General features: G+C 46.2%; 1 long non-coding RNA gene and 2 other non-coding genes across 3 annotated transcripts; all 3 read left to right on the forward strand.

Annotated features, from left to right (window-relative positions):
- Positions 1 to 680: 680 nt before the first annotated feature.
- LOC103638264 (uncharacterized) lies at positions 681 to 1730 on the forward strand. Its single transcript, XR_002749735.1, has 4 exons — positions 681 to 923; positions 1028 to 1066; positions 1153 to 1289; positions 1658 to 1730. It is a non-coding gene; the product is annotated as an uncharacterized lncRNA (long non-coding RNA).
- A 110-nt stretch (positions 1731 to 1840) lies between these two features.
- Positions 1841 to 1957, forward strand: LOC111590699 (small nucleolar RNA Z278). The gene has a single exon (XR_004855740.1). It is a non-coding gene; the product is annotated as a small nucleolar RNA Z278 (small nucleolar RNA).
- Positions 1958 to 2076: 119 nt separating this feature from the next.
- Positions 2077 to 2190, forward strand: LOC111590698 (small nucleolar RNA Z278). Its single transcript, XR_004855739.1, has one exon. It is a non-coding gene; the product is annotated as a small nucleolar RNA Z278 (small nucleolar RNA).
- The last annotated feature ends 21248 nt before the right edge of the window (positions 2191 to 23438 follow it).

Here is a 23438-nt window from a genome sequence, read left to right on the forward strand (position 1 = left end):
AATGCTCATATGGGATCTCCACTACAAGAAACTGATAAATGTCTGCGCCGTCTCCCCTCCCCTATCGTTGACGTCAGTTCGCTGACCACACACTGACAATTGTTTCTTGATGCTATTAATAATGGTACCACCGACTTGCTCAAGAGGACTCTTATTCTGGTTATGATAATGTTTACTGATAACTTTTTTATTTTATTACCTGCCTGGTCCCAATGGAAGGCAACTGTTAGGGGAACAATTGGATTCACTGACCATAAAAGAACTTCAGCAACTGGAGCAACAATTGGACAGTTCTTTGAAGCATATTAGATCAAGAAAGGTGAATTAGTTGGGGTCAAATTTGTTGTTCGGTGCACAGCTATTTTGGTTATTTACTAACGTCATAGTCTATTATTATATTATAGCTTTATTTATTTTTTGGCACATAATCAGCTCATGTTCAATTCAATTTCCGAGCTTCAGAAAAAGGTCAGCTACAATATAGGTTCCCTTGTACTTCGCATTCTGCATATGTTACATGAGTCACTACTCACTAGTAAAAATTATTGTTGCGAGGACACCCAGAATTTGGGGGAATGAGAGCAAAAACGTTTCAGTCTCGTTATGGCATAATTATACACATGTTTCATTGAGATTAATCATTAATGTATTTTCACTGTAGTTTAACAATCGCAATCTGCTGCCACTATTCATCATGCAGCAACAACAAAGCCTTTGTCAGTGGCGAAAGCAGGACAAAAATTTAAGTGGGACCAAACAAAATCGCAAAGCAACTAGACAAGACTGTGAAACTGATCTCTGGTGGACGTGGATGCACTAAACATGGAAATGGCTCACTATGAGTGGCATTTTACCATGAAATAGTGAAAAGGATAATGAGAAAGAAAGCACTCATGTCGAAGTGTTTGAGCAGACTAGTTGTGGTAACTATATCTCATCTAGCAACAAACCAGTAAAAATCATGAAATGTTGATTACTGATAAGATTTGTGGTGCACCTTTACAATCAATCGTCTTCCTGTGTGCAGGAGAAAGCACTTACAAATCAAAATGGTGCCCTGCAAAAGGTAAAGCTTCCTTTGTCGTTCATGGCATAGTGACAATGTTGGTCTGGAGGTCAGACCCTGGTGCTAATTGTATTTTTTGAAAGCAGCTCATGGAGGCAGATAAGGAGAAAAACAATGCTTTAGTGAACGCACACCCTCGGGAGCAGTAAAACGAAGCATGAACAAGCTCCTCATCACTGTCACGACCAATGGTTCCAGATTCGACGTCTACTCTAAATATTGGGTACCACGCTTCCACTGAATTCATTAGTGCACACAACTAAACTGAAATATTGCACTTCATTTCTAGCAACAAATATTGATGATAAGTAGTAGTTTAGCTGATGATTAACTATAGCAAGATTTGTTAATAAGTGAAGAATTTATGAAGGATATTGGTTAGGTAGCCTTGCTTAATGCTACGCATACCTGGAAACAGTTCTCTCAAAAAGGCCTTTGAGGTGATCTTATCATTACTCATCAGCTGCTTTTGAGTCAGCATGCCTTCTTATTATTTTATTTTCACATGGACCATTGATTAATGCATGCCAATTGCTGAAGTAAATTACAATATATGAGTGAGTAGGCTAACGGTGAAGCACATGAATGCAGGACTACAAAAGGAATGCTTTTCTGGAGGCTGACTTGCAATGTTCTAATAAAGTTCAAAACATGGAATCAAAGGTGCGAGCAGCATGTTCTCAGCTTGTTTAATGTTTGCAGCAGCTTTCCATTCCTTCCATTGTATTGGCATCTGACTTTTGTTTATTATATTGATTTGAAATTATTTTACTAAGCAATGATGAATCGCCCTTTGAATTAGATGTAGATCACTCCATGTCCCTGCGTTTCAGGGAGAACCTACTTGGGGTCCTACATTGGAATGATATATATATGGGCTTTAACTGAGCTTTCTGAACATTACTTTGAGCAATGCATGTGTTTTTCCGGTGGCTATTGTTGAATGAAAATGTCAATATTTATTTGTTGGTAGAACATAGATGGAGCAATGTGCTTATAAATTTCTTGCTTTCGATGATGATTTGCCTAATTGTGAGGTGTAGACAACTCCAAGTTCCTGCTTGCTAGGGAGAACCTACTTGGAGTCCTACATTCAAATGAGTTCTATGGGCACTTTCTGAGGTTTAAATGTTTGCCTATGTTATGTTCAGCTCGATCTTATCTTTCACTGTTATATTTGGAAGCTTATGAATCAAATGCGTCCATTTTTTACCTTCACAGTAACCTATGATGAATTGTCCAACATGTGAGGTGTAGGTAACTGCAGCCCTGTTTAGTTAGTTTAGGGTCTTGAACGAGTTTCTTCATTCTCCTAAATGATGCGATGATCTCAATAGGAACTATTATTAAAAACAACCATTAGAAGAGCGCTCACACAAATCCAGTGGCTGCAAATTGGCCTTCTTTTTTTGGGACTACACTGCTGCTTGTTTCTTGTGATGCCAACACTTTAGGCTAGGATAGATATTTATCATGCTTTCCTATATCTTGGTGTACATGTCATTTTGTGATCTTCTTGAAAGCCACATTTTGTGTTTATCATGCTTTCCTATATCTTCGTGTACATGTGATTTAATGCCAGCATTTTGTGATCTTCTTGGAAGCCACATTTTGTGTTTATCATACTTTCCTATATCTTTGTGTACATGTGATTTAATGCCAGTTGTATATTTATGAGAATTTTGGTTTATTTTGTAGGATTTCGGCTCTCATCAAGTGACTCCTCCCCGTCACGTTGACTTTGCGGACAGATGTCTCAATTCTAGTGGTGGAGCTACGAACAACAATCCGATGTCCTGATCGAGAGCGATGGAGCTAATGTTTGAACTTGTGAACTATGGATGTGAACTTGTGTGAATTTGTGAACTTATGTATTTGGACTTATGTGAATTTGCGAACTTATATATTTGGACTTGTGTGAATTTGTGATATGAACATATATCAATGTGTTTGAAATCTATATTGTATGTGATATATTGTGTTGCATGTGATATTATGTGTGTCTAATTTTTCATTTTTGTATTTTTTATTTTTTTTCTGGAAAAGGGTTAAAAACGTGGGTACCCACGTTCTTAAGGTTAAGGACGTGGGTACCGTCGAACTTATTGTGCAGTCCTCGCAGACCCACGCAGGGTTAAGAACGTGGGTACCGTCGAACTTATTGTGCAGTCCGCGTAGACGTCCGCAGGACACATAAGTTCGATGGCCACATGTCCCGTCGAACTTAAGGTTAAGAACGTGAGTGCCGTCGAACTTATGGGGAAAAATTCGACGGCCCCCGTTGAACTTAAAAACGCACGTTCTTAATCTTAAGGTCGACGGTACCCACGTTCTTAATCTTAAGTTCGATGGTACCCACGTTCTTAACCTTAAGTTCGACGGGGCCGTCGAACTTACTTCTCTAAGTTCGTCCAAAAATCGCCGTCGGCTATATTCGTCGGTAAACCCACGTTCTTACGGTAAGTTCGACGGCTTATTACATTAAGTTCGACGGTTTTTCACCCACGTTCTTTAACCGGTTTCATGTAGTGTATAATTCACCGTATTGTCCGGTGTGCCACCGGACTGTCCGATGTGCCAGCAGGCAACGGCTATCCAGCGTGCAATGGTCGACTCTGACGGATGAATAGTGCAACAAAGTACCGCGGTAGAAGTCGGAGCAGCAAGTCAGAGGGGCACCGGACTGTCCGGTGTGGCACCGGACTGTCCAGTGCCGCAAGAGGACTGAAAGGGAATTAGGCTTACACCTATTTTCCTAATTGATTTTGGTGGTTGAATTGCCCAACACAAATAATTGGACTAACTAGTTTGCTCTAGTCTATAAGTTCTACAGGTGCCAAAGGTTTACAACAAGCCAATAAAAAGACAAAGAAAAGGGTTCAACAAAAAGAGAAAGGGATAACTGAAGTGTGCCCTGGTCTGGCGCACCGGACTGTCCGGTGGGCCACCGGACAGTGTTCGGTGCACCAGGGGACTCCAAGCTAAACTTCGCACCTTCGGGAAATTCTCAAAGGCGCTTCGCTATAATTCACCGGACTGTCCGGTGTACCACCGGACAGTGTCCGGTGCCCCAAGGGAGAGCAACTCTGAACTCGCCACCTTCGGATTTCCGCTCCGCTAAAATTCACCGGACATGTCCGGTGCACACCGGACTGTCCGGTGAGCCAGTGGAGCAACGGCTACTTCGCGCGCAACGGTCGACTGCAACGCATTAAATGCGCGCCTGCGCGCGCAGAGGTCAGAGCACGAGCGGGTGGCACACCGGACAGTCTACAGTACTTGTCTAGTGCGCCACCAGACAGCCAGGCGGGCCCACAAGACAGAGCTCCAACGGTCGAACCCTAACGGCTGGGTGACGTGGCTGGCGCACCGGACACTGTTTGGTGGCGCACCGGACTGTCCGGTGCGCCCGTCGACAACAGCCTTCACCAAACGGCTAGTTTGGTGGTTGGGTTATAAATACCCCCAACCACCCCACATTCAAGTTCTCCAAGTTTCCACCCTCCAACTACTTATAAGAGCTCTAGCATTCAATACAAGACACACCAAAGAGATCAAATCCTCTCCCAACTCCACACAAAGCGTTAGTGATTAGAGAGAGTGATTTGTCGTGTTCATTTGAGCTCTTGCGCTTGGATCACTTCTTTTCTTTCTCATTCTTTCTTGCGAACAACTCAATTGTAACCAAGGCAAGAGACACCAATTGTGTGGTGGTCCTTGCGGGGAAGTTTGTTCCTGTTTGATTGAGAAGAAGAAGCTCACTCGGTCCGAGGGACCGTTTGAGAGAGGGAAAGGGTTGAAAGAGACCCGGTCTTTGTGACCACCTCAACGGGGAGTAGGTTTGCGAGAACCGAACCTCGGTAAAACAAATCCGCGTGTCACACTCTTTATTCTCTTGCGATTTGTTTTGCACCCTCTCTCTTGGACTCGATTATATTTCTAACGCTAACCCGGCTTGTAGTTGTGATTAACTTTGTAAATTTCAGTTTCACCCTATTCACCCCCCCTCTAGGCGACTTTCAAGGACAAAGCTCGAACGGTCGCCCGAGCTCCGAACCCTAACGGTTGGGTGATATGGCGGCGCACCGGACAGCGCACAGTACATGTCCGGTGGCGCACCGGACTGTCCGGTGGCGCACCGGACTGTCCGGTGCGCCCATCGACAGCAGCCTCCCCAACGGCTACCTTGGTGGTTGGGGGCTATAAATACACCCAACCACCACAACTTCAAGCATCCAAGTTTTCTGAACATCACATTCAATACAAGAGCTCTAACATTCATTCCTAGACACAATTCAAAAGATCAAAGCCTCTCCTAGTCCCAAATTCATCGCAAACACTTAGTGACTTGTGAGAGAGAGATTTTGTGTTCTTTTGAGCTCTTGCTTCTTGGATTGCCTTTCTTCTTTTCCCATTCTTACTCTCAAGTGCTTTGTAAGCAAGGAAAGAGACACCAAGTGTGTGGTGATCCTTGCGGGGTCTTAGTGACCCGTGAGATTAAGGAAGAAGGCTCACTCGGTCTAAGTGACCGTTTGAGAGAGAGAAAGGGTTGGAATAGACCCGGTCTTTGTGACCTCCTCAACGGGGACTAGGTTCTTTGGAACCGAACCTCGGTAAAACAAATCACCGTGTTCACTCGCCTTATTTCTTGGTTGATTTGTTTTCCCTCTCTTTGCGACTTGAGTTTAACTCTAATGCTAACCTCCGACCTTAGTGCGTGTTTAAGTTTATAAATTTCAGATTTCGCCTATTCATCCCCCCTCTAGGTGACTTTCAATTGGTATTAGAGCCTGGTGCTTCATTAGAGTCTAACAACTCGAAGTAATGTTGGGAGATCACGCCAAGATGGAGATCGTGACCGGCGACAAGCCCGCAAGCTCGGGGAGAACCCTTTGAAGGGAGTCCAGCAACAAGCATAAGGAGGAATCCTCTTCCTCCACCAAGTCGCATCGGAGAGGTGACAAGAAGAAGAAAATGAAGAAGGTCGTCTACTACGAGACCGACTCTTCGTGACCCTCCACATCAAGCTCTGAGTCATCCGTCGCTTCTAAGCGCCATGAGCGCAAGAAGTATAGTAAGATGCCCCTTCGCTATCCCCGTATTTCTAAGCGCGCTCCATTACTTTCCGTTCCCTTAGGCAAACCACCATATTTTGATGGTGAAGATTATTGTATGTGGAGTGATAAAATGAGGCATCACCTAACCTCACTCCACGAAAGCATATGGGACAGAGTTGAATTTGGAGCGCAGGTACCACAAGTGGGGGACAAGGATTACAACTCGGACGAGGCCGCCCAAATACAACACTTTAACTCCCAAGCAACTTCTATACTCCTCGCCTCTCTATGTCAAAAGGAGTATAATAAGGTGCAAGGATTAAAGACCGCCAAGGAAATTTGGGACGTCCTCAAAATGGCGCACGAAGGGGATGAGGTGACCAAGATCACCAAGCGAGAGACGATCGAGGGGAAGCTCAGTCGTTTCGTCCTCAACAAAGGAGAAGAGCCGCAAGAAATGTACAACGGCTAAAAACCATGGTGAACCAAGTGCGCAACCTCGGGAGCACCAAGTGGGATGACCATGAAATGGTCAAGGTTATTCTTAGATCACTTGTTTTTCGTAATCCCACTCAAGTGCAACTAATCCGTGGAGATCCTAGATATAAACAGATGTCTCCCGAGGAAGTGATTGGCAAGTTTGTGAGCTTTGAGCTAATGATCAAAGACTCCAAACACATCGTCAACTTGGAGCAAGGTGCCACCTCCACACCCGAGGTGCAACCTGTCGCATTCAAAGCGATGGAAGAAGAGAAGAGGGAGTCTACACCAAGTAGGCTTCCAATCGACGCCTCCAAGCTCGACAACGAGGAGATGGCGCTCATCATCAAGAGCTTCCGCCAAATCCTCAAGCAAAGGAGGGGGAAGGACTACAAACTCCGCTCCAAAAGGGTGTGCTACAAATGTGGTAAGCCCGGTCATTTTATTGCAAAATGTCCAAATTCAAGTGAAAGTGTTAGGGACGACAAGAAGGAGAAGAAGAGGTACTACAAGAAGAAGGGCGGAAATGCCCACGTGTGTCGGGAATGGGACTCCAATGAGAGCTCCACCGACTCCTCCTCCGACGAGGACGCCGCCAACATCGCCGTCAACAAGGGCCTCCTCTTCCCCAACGTCGGCCACAAATGTTTCATGGCTAAGGACGACAAGAAAAAGAAGGTATACTCTAGAGCCACCCCCAAATATACAACATCTAGTGATGAGGGTAGCTCTAGTGAAAATGAAGATGATTTACTTACTCTTTTTGCCAACCTCAGCATAAAACAAAAAGAAAAAATTAAATGAATTAATAGAAGCTATTCATGAGAAGGATGAACTCTTGGATAGCCAAGAGGACTTCCTTATTAAAGAAAACAAAAAACATGTTAAATTGAAAAATGTTTATGCTCAGAAAGTAGAAAAAATTTGAAAACTTAACTAAGGAGCTTAGCATTTGTCATGATTCAATTTCTAGTCTTAGAAATGAAAATGCTAGTTTAGTTTCTAAGATTAAAGAATTGAATATTTGCAATGATTCTATTTCCTGTCTTAGAGATGAGAATGTTAAATTAACTGCTAAGATAGAAGAATTAAATGCATGCAAACCTTCTACATCTATCGTTGATCATGTTTAACCTAACCAATAGAGTTATGATGAAATGCATTATCTGTCTACCCTCACCTAACATCAAACAAGATTTTGACCTACATCATGTAGACTATCTCATCCATATCTATCTTAACCTTATTCCCCCAACTTCGATAAAATACACTAACCTCGAATCAATAAGACCAAGACTGGATAAGAAAAGATCAACCTCGTCAAGGAAGGAGAGAAGTCAAACTCGATCTTTAGATGCATTACCACTGAACACGGAATTCTTTCTCATCATAAACTTGCTTACCCTAGGCTATTCTTGCCCTAACCTATCTTTTATCCTACACAATAAGGTGACTATACATATATATATACCCATGCTTCCATAACCACTTTCTAAATAACATGAAACTTCTTATTCATAAACTAATTAGAAGTTAAAGGCCAAACTGTAAATAAAGCTTTTTACATCCCTGTCCTTACAAATCTCGAGGACGAGATTTCTATTAAGGGGAAAGGATTTGTGAAGCCCAAAAATTTGGTAGAAAAAAATAATATATCATGAAATAATAAAAGAAAGAGATAAAATATATACATATATCTAATCCTGAGATCTAAATAAGAGTATTTTCTCGTAAAAGTAATTATATACTAGAAGATATTTCTTCATAAAATAGAATAAGTAATAAATAATAAAGCTTTGTAATGAACCTCTAATGGACTAAACATTCGAAATACTTTCGTAAAATGAATATTTTGTGTTGAAAACATTGCCTAAATAAATAAGTAAGGTAATAAACAAATGAATAAACTTAATACATGAACCTTGCATTCATGTTGAAATATATTTTTGGTGTGCAAATTAGAACTTTGTTTGAATTTAGAATCTAATTGGAATTTGAAAATAGGAAATAGAAAAAAAAGGAAAACACTTTCCTGCGTTTGGGCCTAATGCCACATCCTCGGACCATCTTCCTTGTTTCTCTCACACGGCCCACTACTTCCCCCGCGCGCCTCTGGCCGACCCACTGACTCGTGGGCCCGCTCGGCCAACTTCTGTCGCCTCGCGCACCCTGGTCATCGAGTCGCTGGCTTGTGGGTCCGACTTGTCAGGACTATGGGGGACAGATATCCCCCGGGTCCACTAGAAGGTTGGGAGGCCTCGCGAAAGACTCCTAGCCCATTATTCCGCAAGGCCACCCCTTCGTGGGCCAGGGGAGGAATCACTGGCAGAATGGATCGACACGGGATTGGATCAACTCGAACCCAGGCGGCTCAATGGATTTAAACGTTATCCGCAGCTTTAATCCAATTCTCCCGTGCAGCGCCCTCGGACGTCGGAACTGAACGAGGATAAGTCGGCAGGATAATAGGGATATAAGTTTAGTCAGTTCGCTATTACTTAGGAGCACATAGTTATCATACCCGCATGTAATGCCCCACGGTCGAGTATATAAGGCCTAGGGGGCACCCCATCAAAAGACAGGTCACTCATTAGCCATCTACACTATTCTCTGGTATCCTTCATACTAGAGAATCCCCCTGTAACCCACCACATAAAGATCCACACCAGGAAGTAGGGTATTACGCCTCTCTAAGCGGCCCGAACCTGTAGAAAATTGTCTATCGTCTCTCGTGCGCCTAGCACAAACCATTGAGCTACAGTCGGTTACACCGTCCTACCCAAAAGCACCTCGAGGGGTAACCCCGGGTGCGCGGTCGGGTCCCAAACACCGTCAGCTGGCGCGCCAGGTAGGGGGTGTGTCACTAATCCAAGCTAGCTCAATGGCCATCACTTTTCAGCACAAGGTTGCTCTCCGCCCCAGATCCGTGTTCTGCTTCGGAACCATCTCGTTCGTGGAGACGAAGAAGGGACTCTACATCGTATAGCGGATCCACTGGAGAAAAAGCTTTCCTTGAAAATCTCCAGGAAAGCCGGAACGAAGCAGGAGATAGCGCAACCTCCAGCGCTCCGGGCGAAGACTACCTCCTGCAAGCCAGGAGCAGAGAGTTCATTCACCCGAAGAACCCCGTTGTCCACCTCATCCACGGAAAAATGGACACGGATTACAAGAAAAAAAAGAAACAAACGAAATGAAGGCCCATCAAGCTGCCCTTCTGGTACCTTCGCCCTCAAAGGAGAACAGAAAGAAGCTTGTCGCCACGACAACTCCATTCTACCCCGACGTCCTCTTCATCGGGGGGAGAGTGGAATCGTCCCCCATCTCCGACGACGAACTGACTGTGCCAGGGGAAGAACCTCCTCAGCGGGAAGCTCGCCGATGAATGAACCGACGCCGTAACGCCCGGCGACATCATGAAGCCGGAGAACGAGATCCGGTGCAGCCTGTATCACGAGACGAGATCTCAGAGGTGGGAGAAACTCCAGATGAACGAGTCTTCAGGGAAAGGAGGAACTCCCACCGACGTGATCGTCGGCAAGCTCAAGAGCAAGCCGAGCAGGAAGCAAGACAGCGTCGAGAGAACCCTCTCTTTGGACGAAACCTAAACCCCGACTTCGCCCGAGCCATGAACACACCGAGCAAGGGGGTGGAGTATTGGCTCAGATAGCCGATGGCCTCCCCCGGACTGCAGACGCCGAAGGCTATCAGCGGCTGCTCACTCGGGCAGCTAATCATCTCCTGCCTCTCGCTCATCCTCCGAGCGATCTACGACACGCCATCAATAGTCGATGGGACGCGCGGAGCTCCATCAATGCTTCGCGCGAACGACGACACGAAAACGAGATCCGGCGCTGAGAGGAGTATGATCGGGATCACGGCATCCCTGCACGAAGTCAGGCCACCAGGATTGAGTCGGCAACGGCTTCAACTTGCGGCACGACCCGGGGACGGTCGAGGCAACACATCGATAACTCCCCTCCCTAGGACCGACACCACAATCGTCGATAGGAGGACACATGTGGAGTGTCAGCGCTCACTCCACGTCTCAGGGCCATTCAGTGGCCCCTAACTTCAAAGTCTCCAACGTCGACAAGTACGAGCCTAAGCATGACCCGGGAGGCTGGCTGGCTGTCTATACCACCGCTGCCCGGGCCGCTGGGGCAACTGAAGATGTCATGACTGCATATTTGCCCATCGTCCTCGGGCAAGATGTGCTGCAGTGGCTACGACACCTACCCCGACACTGTATCGACGACTAGAGCGACTTCAGTCGGCGTTTTATCGCCAACTTCCTATCTCTCTCTGACAAGCCGGCACAGCCGTGGGACCTCAAATCCATCAGGCGCCGGGGAGATGAGACTCTTCGGTCATACCTCAAAAGATTTCAGACCATGAGAAATCGTATTCCTGAAGTTGCATAAGCTGCAGTGATCGAGGACTTCTACCGAGGATCTAATGACTCGGCCTTCGTCCGAGCCATACTACAAAAAGCGCCGACCACCTCCGAACAACTGTTCAGGGAAGCGGACCTCTACATCACCGCTGATGAACGTGCCTAGGACCTCATCGGAGGAACAAAGCCGGCTCCGTCCGCGCCACGGCGCGACACAAACCAGCAAATCGACAAGCGCTGGGAGAAGAGGCCTCGCGAAGAAGTTCATGCCGCTGGACCACCCGTCTCTCGTGCCTGAGGGGCACCCCGCAGAGGCGAACAAACATTGGACGACATCCTCGACGCCCAGTGCCCGTACCACAAGGACATGCGTCATACTCTTTGAAACTGTAGATATTTCAAGCACTCCGTCGGGAATGGTCGACCCTTCCAACCTCTACCACCTCCCCCACCACGAGGAGGACCTGGAGAACCTCAACAACCTCTGCAGCAGGAAGGGGGAGGAGGCGGAGCATTCTCGTGCGTCGACGGAGAGGTCAACGTCATCTTTGGCAGACACGGGTCGCAAGAGAATAAGAGGCAGCAGAAGCTCAACGATCGCAAGATACTGGTGGCGGCCACCAGCGCTCCCGCCCCATATCGATGGTTCGAGCACCCAATCACCTTCACACGGGCGGATCAATGGCTCAACTTCGATCATCTGGGCAAGTACCCGCTCCTCGTCGATTCGGTGATCCGAGAGAGCAGGGTGAAGAAGGTGTTAGTGGACGGGGGAAGCAGCATCAACGTCACCTTCCCCCGGACACTCTTAGGCTTGGGAGTCGCACTCAAAGAGCTCCATGAGTCAGACACTCCTTTCTTTGTCATTGCGACGACTGAAGGAGAATATCCACTCGGACATATCTACATGCCGGCTACCTTCAGAACTCCGGAAAACTACAGAACCGAGTTCTTGAGGTTCGAGGTAGCAAGCTTCGACTACGGATACAACGCCATCATCGGCCGGCCGGGATTGGCGAAATTCATGGCCATTTCGCACTATTCATACATGATATTGAAGATGCCGGGACCACAAGGAATCATCACCGTGCGCGCTGACTTCCAAGGCGCCGCAGAATGCTTCCGAGTGGCCATTCAGACGGCTCTCACCAACAAACCACCAATGACTTCCTCCGCACAGGCGAACTCAAAGCCTGCGGAAGACCTCGCGATACCCGTGAATGAAGCTCAAGCCGTGACCTCTATGCGACCGACTGAGGAAATGAAGAGAATCAATCTTGGGTTTGCTGACGAACGCAAGACTACCATCATCAGCTCCAGCCTGGATGACAAATAGGAAGGTGCGCTCGTCCAGTTTCTGCAAGATAACTGAGACATATTTGCATGGCAGCCTGCAGATATGCCGAGAGTCTCGAGAGAACTGGCCAAGCACAAACTGAAGGTCTATCCCCAGGCGAGGCCGATCCGACAAAAGTTGCGTCGTTTTACGCCCGACAAGAGAGAAGCTATTCGTGCCGAGCTAGCTCGATTAGTCGCGGCTGGTTTTATTAGAGAAGTACTGCATCCTGAGTGGTTAGCAAATCCTATTCTTGTACTCAAAAAGAATAAAGTGGATTGGCGCATGTGCGTCGACTATACAGATCTCAACAAACACTGTCCGAAGGATCCCTTTGGACTTCCTAGAATAGATCAGGTGGTAGATTCGACCGCCGGATGCTCTATGTTGTTATTCCTGGACTGCTACTCTGGATACCATCAAATCAGCTTGGCGAAAGAGGACGAGGAAAAAATGCATTCATTACCCCGTTTGGAGCCTTCTGCTATACCTCCATGCCATTCGGCCTCAAGAACGCTGGGGCGACTTACCAGAGAGCTATTCCAACATACTTAGCCGATCACTGGGGCAAGCGGGTAGAAGCTTATGTTGATGATCTGGTGATCAAGACAGAAAACTCGGAAAACTTCATTGAGGATCTACAACTGGTCTTCAACAGCCTGAGGCGGTATCGGTGGAAGCTTAATCCTGAAAAATGTGTCTTTGGAGTGTCAGCTGGGAAGTTGCTCGGATTCATTGTCAGCCACCGAGGAATTGAAGCTAACCTGGAGAAAATCGAGGCTATCATGAGGATGTAAGCGCCACGATCACAAAAGAAAGTGCAGAGGCTTACTGGATGCATGGCAGCTTTAAGCAGGTTCATATCAAGGTTAGGAGAAAAAGGACTACCATTCTACAAATTGCTCAAGAAGATGGACAAGTTCCAGTGGACCTCAGAAGCTCAGGAAGCCCTTGATGCACTGAACAAGTTCTTGACCACACCGCCAGTACTAAAGCCGCCACGCCGAGTCATGCCAAACGAGCCGACAGAAGATCTGTTGTCGTACATCTCCTGCACGACTCACGTGGTGAGCACCGCGTTAGTAGTCGAGCGGGCAGAGGAAGGACACGCATATCCAGTACAACATCCCGTCTACTACATCAGCAAAGTTCTGAGACCATCTAAGAAAAAGTATCCTCAAGTTCAAAAACTATTGTACGCAATACTTCTAACTGCACGCAAGCTCCGTCACTACTTCGACGACCACAAAGTCATAGTAGTCACCGGGTTTCCAATAGGGGATATTCTCCACAACAAAGAAGCCATTGGAAGAATAGCCAAGTGGGCTTGCAAGCTGGGTGCTCACGACATTGAGTTTCGGCCTCGCACTGCAATAAAGACTCAAGCACTAGTTGACTTCGTATCAGAGTGGACCGAGCAACAAGTACCAGATAACCCAAAGGCTGCAGAAGTGTGGCGGATGTACTTCGATGGTTCGCTAAAACTGCAGGGAGCAGGCGCAGGGATCCTCTTCATTGCCCCTGGAGGTGAACAACTCAAATATGCTCTTCAGTTGTTATTTTCAGCATCCAACAATGCAGCAGAATATGAAGCTCTGATCCACGAATTGAACATTGCCATATCACTAGGCATTAAGAGGTTGATGGTATACGGAGATTCACTGGTGGTCATAAGTCAGATAAACAAAGAATGGGATTGCTCGAATGATTTTATGAGCAAGTACTGTACAGCCGTCCGAAAACTGGAAGACAAATTTGAAGGGCTAGAATTTCATCATGTGGAAAGAGATCGCAACGCGGCAGCAGACGCGTTGTCGAAACTAGGATCCAGTCGAACTCAGGTCCCACCTGGAGTTTTCGTCCAGGAGGTGCCATGCCCGAGCATCTCCCCAGATCAAGCAGAAGAGTGCAATGTTTTGAGCTAGCCAGAGTCAGACTCTAATGACTGGAGGGAGCCCATCATCAGGTATATAAAGAATGAAGAGGAACTGGATGATAAAGCCGTAGCGGAACGCATCGCAAGGCAGTCAGCCCACTACACCCTCATAGGGGACGCACTGTATAGAAGGGGTGCAACAGGAGTCCTTATGAAGTGCATTCCTTCGGTTATTGGGAAGCAACTTCTAGATGAGGTTCACGCCGGATAGTGCGGCGTACGCACAGCATTCAGGACTTTGGTTGGGAAGGTCTTCAGGTCTGGTTTCTATTGGCCGACGGCAAAGAGTGATGCAGCCGAGTTAGTCCAGAGATGTGAAGCTTGCCAATTTCTATCAAAGCAGCAACATTTGCCAGCACAGCAACTACAGACCATACCCGTAACGTGGCCATTTGCGTGCTGGGGGACTGGACATGATTGGACCGTTCAAGAAAGCTCAGAGAGGCTACACTCATGTGTTGGTCGCCATTGACAAATTCACCAAATGGATAGAATACAAACCCATTGCTTCTCTAACTTTAGCCAAGGCAGTGGAATTCATACAAGATATAATATTCAGGTTTGGGATACTGAATAGCATCATAACCGACCTGGGATCCAATTTCACTAGCTTTGAATTCTTTGATTTCTGCGAACAACGGAGCATTCAGATCAAATATGTGTCAGTAGCACACCCAAGAGCCAACGGTCAGGTGGAAAGGGCTAATGGAATGATACTGGAAGCACTCAGGAAGAAAGTCTTCGACAAGAATGAAAAGTTCACAGGGAAGTGGATCAGAGAATTACCTTATGTGGTTTGGAGCCTAAGAACTCAACCTACTCGAGCTCTGCATGGAAACACCCCCTTCTTCATGGTCTATGGTTCGGAGGCAGTGCTACCTGCCGACCTCAAGTTTGGGGCACCAAGGCTAGTCTTCGAAAACATAGCTGAAGCGGAAGCTACCAGGCTAGAAGATATTGACGTACTGGAGGAAGAACGGTTGAATACAGTAATCCAGTCAGCTAGATATCAGCAGACCCTGAGGCACTATCATGATAAGACTATACGACATCGATCCTTCATAGTGAGAGATTTGGTCCTTCGTTGAATTCTAACAGGAGAAGGACGACACAAATTATCGCCGCTATGGGAGGGGCCATTCATAGTGTCGGAGGTTACTCGGCCAGGATCATATCGGCTTACTCAAATGGATGGCACGGAAGTAGAGAATTCATGGAATATAGAGCACCTCAGGAAGTTTTACCCTTAGCGAGAACCATTGGAGCAATGTTGTATTCTGTAATTGGAAAGTACGTCATCAATAAAAGATATCATTCTCAAAAGCATTCAAACTATTGGCTATCCATCGACTTCGACTTGATTAAACCTGATCACTTACTCAACCGAGGGTGACCACTATGCCCTACTAACGGGGCAATCGACTTAAGTCGGCAATGACTTAAGACGGTGCAACATGCTCACGCTTACTCGACTTAGGTTGACCACTATACCCTACCAACGGAGCAATCAGCTTAAGTCGGCAATGACTTAAGACGGTGCAACATGCTCGCGCTTACTCGACTTAGGGTGACCACTATACCCTACTAACGGAGCAATCGACTTAAGTCGGCAATGACTTAAGACAGTGCAACATGCTCGCGCTTACTCGACTTAGGGTGACCACTGTACCCTACTAACGGAGCAATCGGCTTAAGTCGGCAATGACTTAAGACGGTGCAACATGCTCGCGCTTACTCGACTTAGGGTGACCACTATACCGTACTAACGAAGCAATCGGCTTAAGTCGGCAATGACTTAAGACGGTGCAAGTGTGCAACATGCTCACGCTTACTCGACTTAGGGTGACCACTATACCCTACTAACGGAGTAATCGGCTTAAGTCGGCAATGACTTAAGGCGGTGCAACATGCTCGCGCTTACTCGACTTAGGTTGACCACTATACCCTACTAACGGAGCAATCGACTTAAGTCGGCAAAGGCTTAAGACGGTGTAACATGCTAACGCTTACTTGTCATAGGGTGATCTCTATGCCTTACCAGCTCATCAATTGGCATAAATTAGGAAAAGATTCCAAAAACCAGCATGCCACGCTCACTTCTGCAAATGTTCATAGCGACTGTTGAATTCTAATGTCGTAGCTTTCAACGCCAAGAACACATTCTAATATCCTACCGAGTATTCGAGCGCACTGATCACACACACATATAGTTCACAAATGCATTCAGTATCTTCTAAACACAGCAAAACTTCTCTACTCGGCAATGTCTTTCGCAGGAGCAATCGAGGAGGAAGGGCGACTCGAAGCATCAGGCGTAGCCTTGACGTCCGCGACAATGTCATCAGGAACAGCTACACTGGGCCTTCTCATCAAGATTCGCCCCGCGCGAATGGCTTTGTCCATAGCCTTGTCACGTTGGGCCTTCAAAATGGCGCAGTTGTCCTCTGCAACCTTGGTAGCCAGTCGAGCAGCCTCTAGCTCCTGGGTGACTGACCTCTTGGAGGCACACAGATCTTTGATGATGGAGTCCTTGCTTGACACCAGCTGCCTGAGCCACAGGAGCTCATCCTGGGATACTTGCAGTTCATGACGATGATGATCCAGATCTGTCATAGTAAAGCGGTGGCTCCTCTCTAAGATGGTTAGGGAGTTGCTGGTGTCACGATACAATCTATCCAAATTATCGCGAGAAGCTGCAAGTGCTCGTTTTTCCTCCTACAAACAAAGACCAACCCTCAAGCATCCATTAAGCAGTAAAAGCACAACAGATCCAACTGAGTAAGTTTACCTCGTTAGCCACCCTTTCAGAGTCAAGCTGAGCGTTCAGAGAAGAATTCAAAGAACGTGTGTCATCTAAAGAAGCAGAAACTCGAGCCAGGTCGATCTGACCTTGAGAATACTTTTCCTCGAGCTTAGAGTACCGTCGGGTCGAGTCGACTTGATGTTGGAGATGTTTCTCCTCAAGTTCAGAATACCGCCGGGCCATATCTGACCAAAAGCAGTCGAAGAAGGATACACGGTTAAAAACAAATTAATCAATCAGCCAAGGAAGAAACAAAGATACCAACCAGCATTTGACACTTTCAAATCAGCTATCTGCTTCTGAAGCAGCAACGGATTCCACTACGTCAGAGACAGAGCTCTTTCTGGGATAGAGACATCGTGTGATCTCAATTGAGCAGACATCCTGTCAAGCAAAGCCTATTATTAAAAACAAATGAGTACAAAGAAAGTGATTTACCAGGAGGAATGACGAAACAAAAAGAGTCAAGTTACCTGAAGATTAGAAAAGAATGAGGGCAACCCCAAGTCGTGAGAAGCCGTGTTGAAGCTCGACGAAGGAAGATCAACTGGAATAATCTGAAGAGCATCGTTGGGGGTTGGTTTAGCTCCACTAGCAAATATCAGAATTCTGGCATCCGGCTCGCCGACCTCTAAGGCGATTCCCTCGCTCGAAGCTAAAGAAGTATGCATTGCTATTACTTCATCAGATCGTGGCGGAGATGACCCGACGTGGACATCCATGGAGGTGTGGGAAGGAGAGCTCGCTCGGACACCCTCCGGGGCTGGGTTGTATCTCGCACTACCCAACGGAGCCAGATCACTATCGGCAACACCCTCGGGGGCTAGGTTACAGCTCGTGCTACCCACCAGAGCTGGGTCATTACCGGCGACACCCTCAAGGGCTGGGTAACCGCCAGCATCACCCTTGGGGGCTGGATTTTCTGCAACAGCCACCTCTGAGGCTGAAGGATCCTCAGTCACCTCCATGGGAGTCGGGCAATCCTGACCAACCTCTTGACACCGAAGACTGCCTTCCAAAGTCGATGATGCACGAGATACCGCCCGGGATACCTCTAATCCCACGTCTAGAGCGTCAGAGCAAACATTCATCATATCATCAACAGTCGGTTCCAACAACATATCTTCAGGAATGACATCCTCAAGGGTCCGATCAAAATCTGTTATAGATAAATCTTGAAGGCTAACAAGAGCAGACAGAGCTGGAGAAGGAATATCACTATCCCCTCTACTACCTCTGTAACACCGGCTATTCTTGCAAATTAGCAGAACTTCTTCTTCCTCTTCTTCGTCCTCATCAAAAATGCGGACAAAATATGGTGCAGGATCACACCCATTGGGGTCAGCTTCAATAGGATCACACCCATTGGGGTCAGCTTCAACAGGATCACACCCATTGGGGTCAGCTGGTGCACGGATACATTCGTTGGGGTCAGTTGATGCACGGTCATACCCATTGGGGTCAACTTCAGCAGGTACACCACCAGTGGGGTCAACTTCAGTAAATACCTATGTTGATACTTCTTCGCAAACAGGAGCAGAAGGTCCAGCATCCTGGTCCAAGCACGACAGTCGCTGAAGCCGTCTCTTTTTCTTCTTCTCCTCAGCAGGCGTAGCTGGGCGGCTGACTTGGCGAAGACGCTTTGGGTGAGTACCCTCAGGCTTTTGGGTATCCACTGTTTTTACAGTCTTTGGTATAATCGCAACAGCCATTGTTTCAGCAGGGGCCGAGTCAGATGATTCTCTAGCCAACATATCAAGTACAACATTCATTTTTGCATCATCTGGGCTCGTTGGCATCTCAAAATGAACCTGTCTTTCATCATTGGGAATATCACAAAGAGAAGCAACCAAGACTTCAATAACTTCAGGAGAGGGTCGCACTCTAAGACCCAGACCACTATCACCAGCAGGAGGATTGGACACGAAACTGAAAAAGGACTTAGGAGGTGGAAAATTCCAAGCAGAGTAGGCAACATGAGCACCAACATTTGATACTTTGCCTCTCAAGATCATGTCTAGCTAGCTCACCAAATCCTCAGCAGGAATTCTCCTATTAGTAACCCGAGTTGAGTCGGTAACACCACTGTACAAGTAAGCTGGGTATGCTCTGTCCTTCAAGGGCTGGATGTTCTTAAAAACAAAGTCAGCAACCACAGCCTCAGCGGTCAGACCTCTTTCCTTCAGCAGACAGACTTCAGCAAGCAGAACCCTAGCTTCTGTTACTTCCAAGGCAGTAGGAGACTCAGTCCAACTTGGAGTGCGCACATCTGGCTGTCTTCCCGACCGAGGGGGGAGGGACTTGCCATGGTTTTCCACAATGAACCACTCAAGACGCCACCCCTTAATGCTGTCCTTAAGCGGAATATCAAGATATTCTGTTTTCCTTCCACGGCGCATCTCCAGACTTGCACCACCCACGAGTTGGTGCTGACCCCTAGCCATCCCAGGTCGACAGTGATATAGATACCTCCATAAACCAAAGTGGGGAAGAATTCCGAGGTAGGCCTCACACAGATGAACAAAGATAGAGATTTGCAAAATGGAATTGGGATTCAGATGAGTCAGGTTCAGATTATAAAAGTCAAGAAGACCGCGGAAGAAGGGAGAAATGGGAAGAGCAAGGTCGCGGATAAGAAAAGGAACAAAAACAACGGAGTCGTGGGTATCTTCTGTTGGAACAGTGACCCCACGACAAATCCGCCAAGAACAAAGCTCCTTTGGAGGAAGAATTCCAACATCTACAAGATGGAGGAGATCCGACTTAGAGACAACAGACATATGGTTACCTGCGAAGGGCAACTGGTTGTTGGGGTCGATGGGAGGGATCACTACTGCAGCAGAATTCTGGTTTTTTCGCTTGGGTGCCATCGCAATCTCGTCGGTGGATTGAACGGAAGTGAAATTAGAGGAAAACAGAGGAATGTTTTGAGGCGGAAAGGTGAAGTTAGGGCTTAGAATGCAGAGGTGTGCAGCGATGAGATATAAATGGGGTTTTCCCGGGTTAGGCTCCGTTTCTAAAAAGTGCTAATTCATCACTCGGGAAAAATAAGATTTCCTGGCATAACTCGGCAGTTACCTCTAAAGCGCCGATGTGGCCCAGCATAACTCGGCAGTTACCTCTAAAGCGCCGACGTGGCCCAGCATAACTCGGCTGTTACCTCTAAAATGCCGACGTGGCCTAACATAACTCGGCTGTTACCTCTAAAACGCCGACGTGGCCTAACATAACTCGGTTGTTACCTCTGAAACGCTGCCATCGCCAAGCACCACTTGGTCGTTACCTCTAGAACGCCAACGTGGCCCAGCGTAACTCGGCTGTTACTTCTAAAACGCTAGCATGGTCCAGAGTAGCTCGGCAGTTACTTCTAAAAAGATGTCGGCAATGCCCGCCATAACTCAGCCGTTTTCTCCATGTAAACGCCGGCAGAACCAAATATGACTCAGCAATTACCAGTCGTTGCTCGGGTGTTATCTCTAAGAACAACGACAACGCTGGGCATGAATACAAGCTATCGATTGACTATAAAAGAACGATGGCAAAGCAAAGGAGATACTCAGAACAAGCTGAAATTTTCTTCAATATATTAAGAAGGAAAGTTCTTCCACAAACTCAAAGACCAAGTCATTATGAGCCGGCCTTCCTTCCCTTTTTTCGCTACATTACACTACTACATCACTACACTACTTACACTACTCTATACTACTAACTACTACTACATTATTTCACTTTTACTAATACTACTTCTACTACTACTTATCTATACTAATATTTAAGCCAGTGGCGCTTTGCCATTGGCCCTGTCACTGCCGTCGTCGCCCTTGCCGCCGTCGCCCATGTCGTCGCCATCGCCGCCACCGCCGTCGTCGCCACCATCGCCACTGTCGCCCTCGTCGTCGCCGTCACCACCGCTCCCCTCCTCGGACGAGTCGGAGGAGTCCTCTGTGACACCCCATGTGTCAGTTTCGCGTTATGTCAGAAGATTTATCCTAATCTCGGATGCTCAGTAAAAATTTCTATTTCTCGCTCGTGTATGTCTCTAACTATCCAGACTATTCGTACACATTTCGCCGAATTCGGAGTTATAAGCCTCACAGAAATGCTAAAATTGGAGCCTATTGAAACTTTTATTTCTCGAAACAGATGTGAACTCAGAAGTCAATCTCATCTCGCAAATCCCGTCCAAACTCATTATTCGAACTCTCGATGGTTGTTATTCGATCTATGTCCGAATCCGCTTTCTCGACAGTTGGTCTATGTCCAAATACGTAGTCTGAGTCCGCATTCTCCAGTGAAATCTCTATTGTGTCAACCTCTAATTATTATGCAAATCGACTTGTTATCTCTATATCATAATTCCTCTCTATCTATCAAGTGTATTCTAAAGACTTCTAGAAGTTTAAGGCAAATACTCACATGAAAAGATAAATCATATGCTTGCTTAAAACTGCTCGATTAAGTAAAAGCAAATTTAGAAATTCAAACAAGTTATGTCAACCTTCCCAAAACACTCTATATAAACTTTACAACAAAAGTTATTGAGGGTCCATGCCAAGAAAATGTCAAGAAAATAGTCCGATTGCCTTAAAAATATAATTGAGAGCTTTATAATGATACTACCTTGACCAAAGCGAAACTTTTATTTATATTCAAGATATGAGGTTTGACCTTTCATAAAAATTGTAGAACCTGTGTTATACAACAAATTTTATATTTAAACCAAGCCTTGATTCAATATCTAAGTATCTTAAATAGTGCCATTAAGACAGAATAAAAATCTGATTTCAGGATTCAAATTCTTCTAAGTCTGGAATCAGTGTCATTCGGGTCGACGTCTCGCGTTCCCTAAAATTTGTTAAACAACTTGAGTTTCACCAAATGTAAAAGTTGTTAGTAACTAAAAGAGGCACATCATATCAAAAGATGGCATTCATCCGACCCATTTTAACAAGGTTTGACATCAATTCTTTAGGTGAAATTAACCCTCTGACAGTAGCAACTTTGGACTTAATTATCTCTTAATCTAGCTGGCAAATGGCTGAAAACCCTTAATCAAACTTGTAGAGCATTGCGTGGGAAATATCTTTGCTACAGTGACCCATGTCCGAATCCAAGCAGAAGACGCCAAAAATGGCCGCCCAATATCGCTACTGTAGCACTCGCCACGTGTTCGACGAATTGTTGCAATGGAGAAACGTGGCCGCCGTGCTCTGGAGCTTCTCCTCCATAAATGGCAGCCCACCTCCCTCTCTCTTCTCCTCCACACCATTCTCCTACCCTCAGCCTGCCTCCTCGCGCGCCGGCTGTCTCCATCCTCCAGCCGCCGAGCCCCCCTACTCCAGCTCGCCCCTCCTCTGTTGCCGCCATGGCATCTCACTCCCCCAAGCTCCAACGCGCACACGGCAACAGATCACGGTGCCCCTCCCTGCGAGCTCGGGTTTCTCCCATGGCGCCTCTCCCCAGGCGTGGCGAGCTCCTCTCTGCCCCTACGATTTCCATGGCTGCGAGCTCCCCCCTGGACGCCATCTTCCCCAGCCATGGAGCCGTCCAGCTCCCATCTCCTCCCTGTTGTTCACGTGCAGGAGGCAAGGTTGAAGAAGGCGCCTTGTCTCAATGACGTGTGGGCCCAAGGCAGGGTAAGGGTGTTTCAAAATTCCAGATTTTTGCTATTTCTTCACAAATGCATATCTCGAGTTTTAGAGCTCCTAAAATCGCGAAACTTGTTTTGTTGCCTTTCTTATGAAATTCTCTAACTATTGGATCTATATGTTGATAGGTTTTAGTGGAAAAGTTTTAGTGTAAAAATTCGTATTTAAAAACTGGTTTAGAGAATAAACGAACTTGCTTCTCTCCATAAATTTATTTATAAAAATCCAAAAATGATGAAACCTGTTTTGTTAGTTAGATGTTGTTATACTCTATCAAGGAAAAATATAAAACTTATATGTCGTTCACTGATTTCTTGGTGTGCTAATTAAATCATGATAAATAGGAAAAAGAAGATTTATTTGCTTGTTATTTTTGGATCTGTAGCTCTATTGCTCCAAATGGGTTGAAATTTTTACAGTAGACTCTTGGTGTGATGCTTAGTGGCTGGTAAAAAGTTCATGAATTGTTGTCTATGTATGATTAAGTTAGTGATTTAACTTGTTTAATGCACCTTGAGTAGTTTTAAATGGTTTATAAATAATGTATGAGTGTAAAAATGGAAAATGGTGTTCCACCGTCCTTGCATTATATTATATTTAGCCTAAAAAACTTAATATAGCCATGCATCCACAGAAAATAATTAGTTTTAGATTTAACTTGCTCTCACATGCTTTATTGCATTAACAATTTGTTATTTTGTATTAAATAAAATATAAAA

This window comes from Zea mays, chromosome 1 (genome assembly GCF_902167145.1).
Source record: "Zea mays cultivar B73 chromosome 1, Zm-B73-REFERENCE-NAM-5.0, whole genome shotgun sequence".
In the NCBI taxonomy this organism is placed as follows: Eukaryota; Viridiplantae; Streptophyta; class Magnoliopsida; order Poales; family Poaceae; genus Zea; species Zea mays.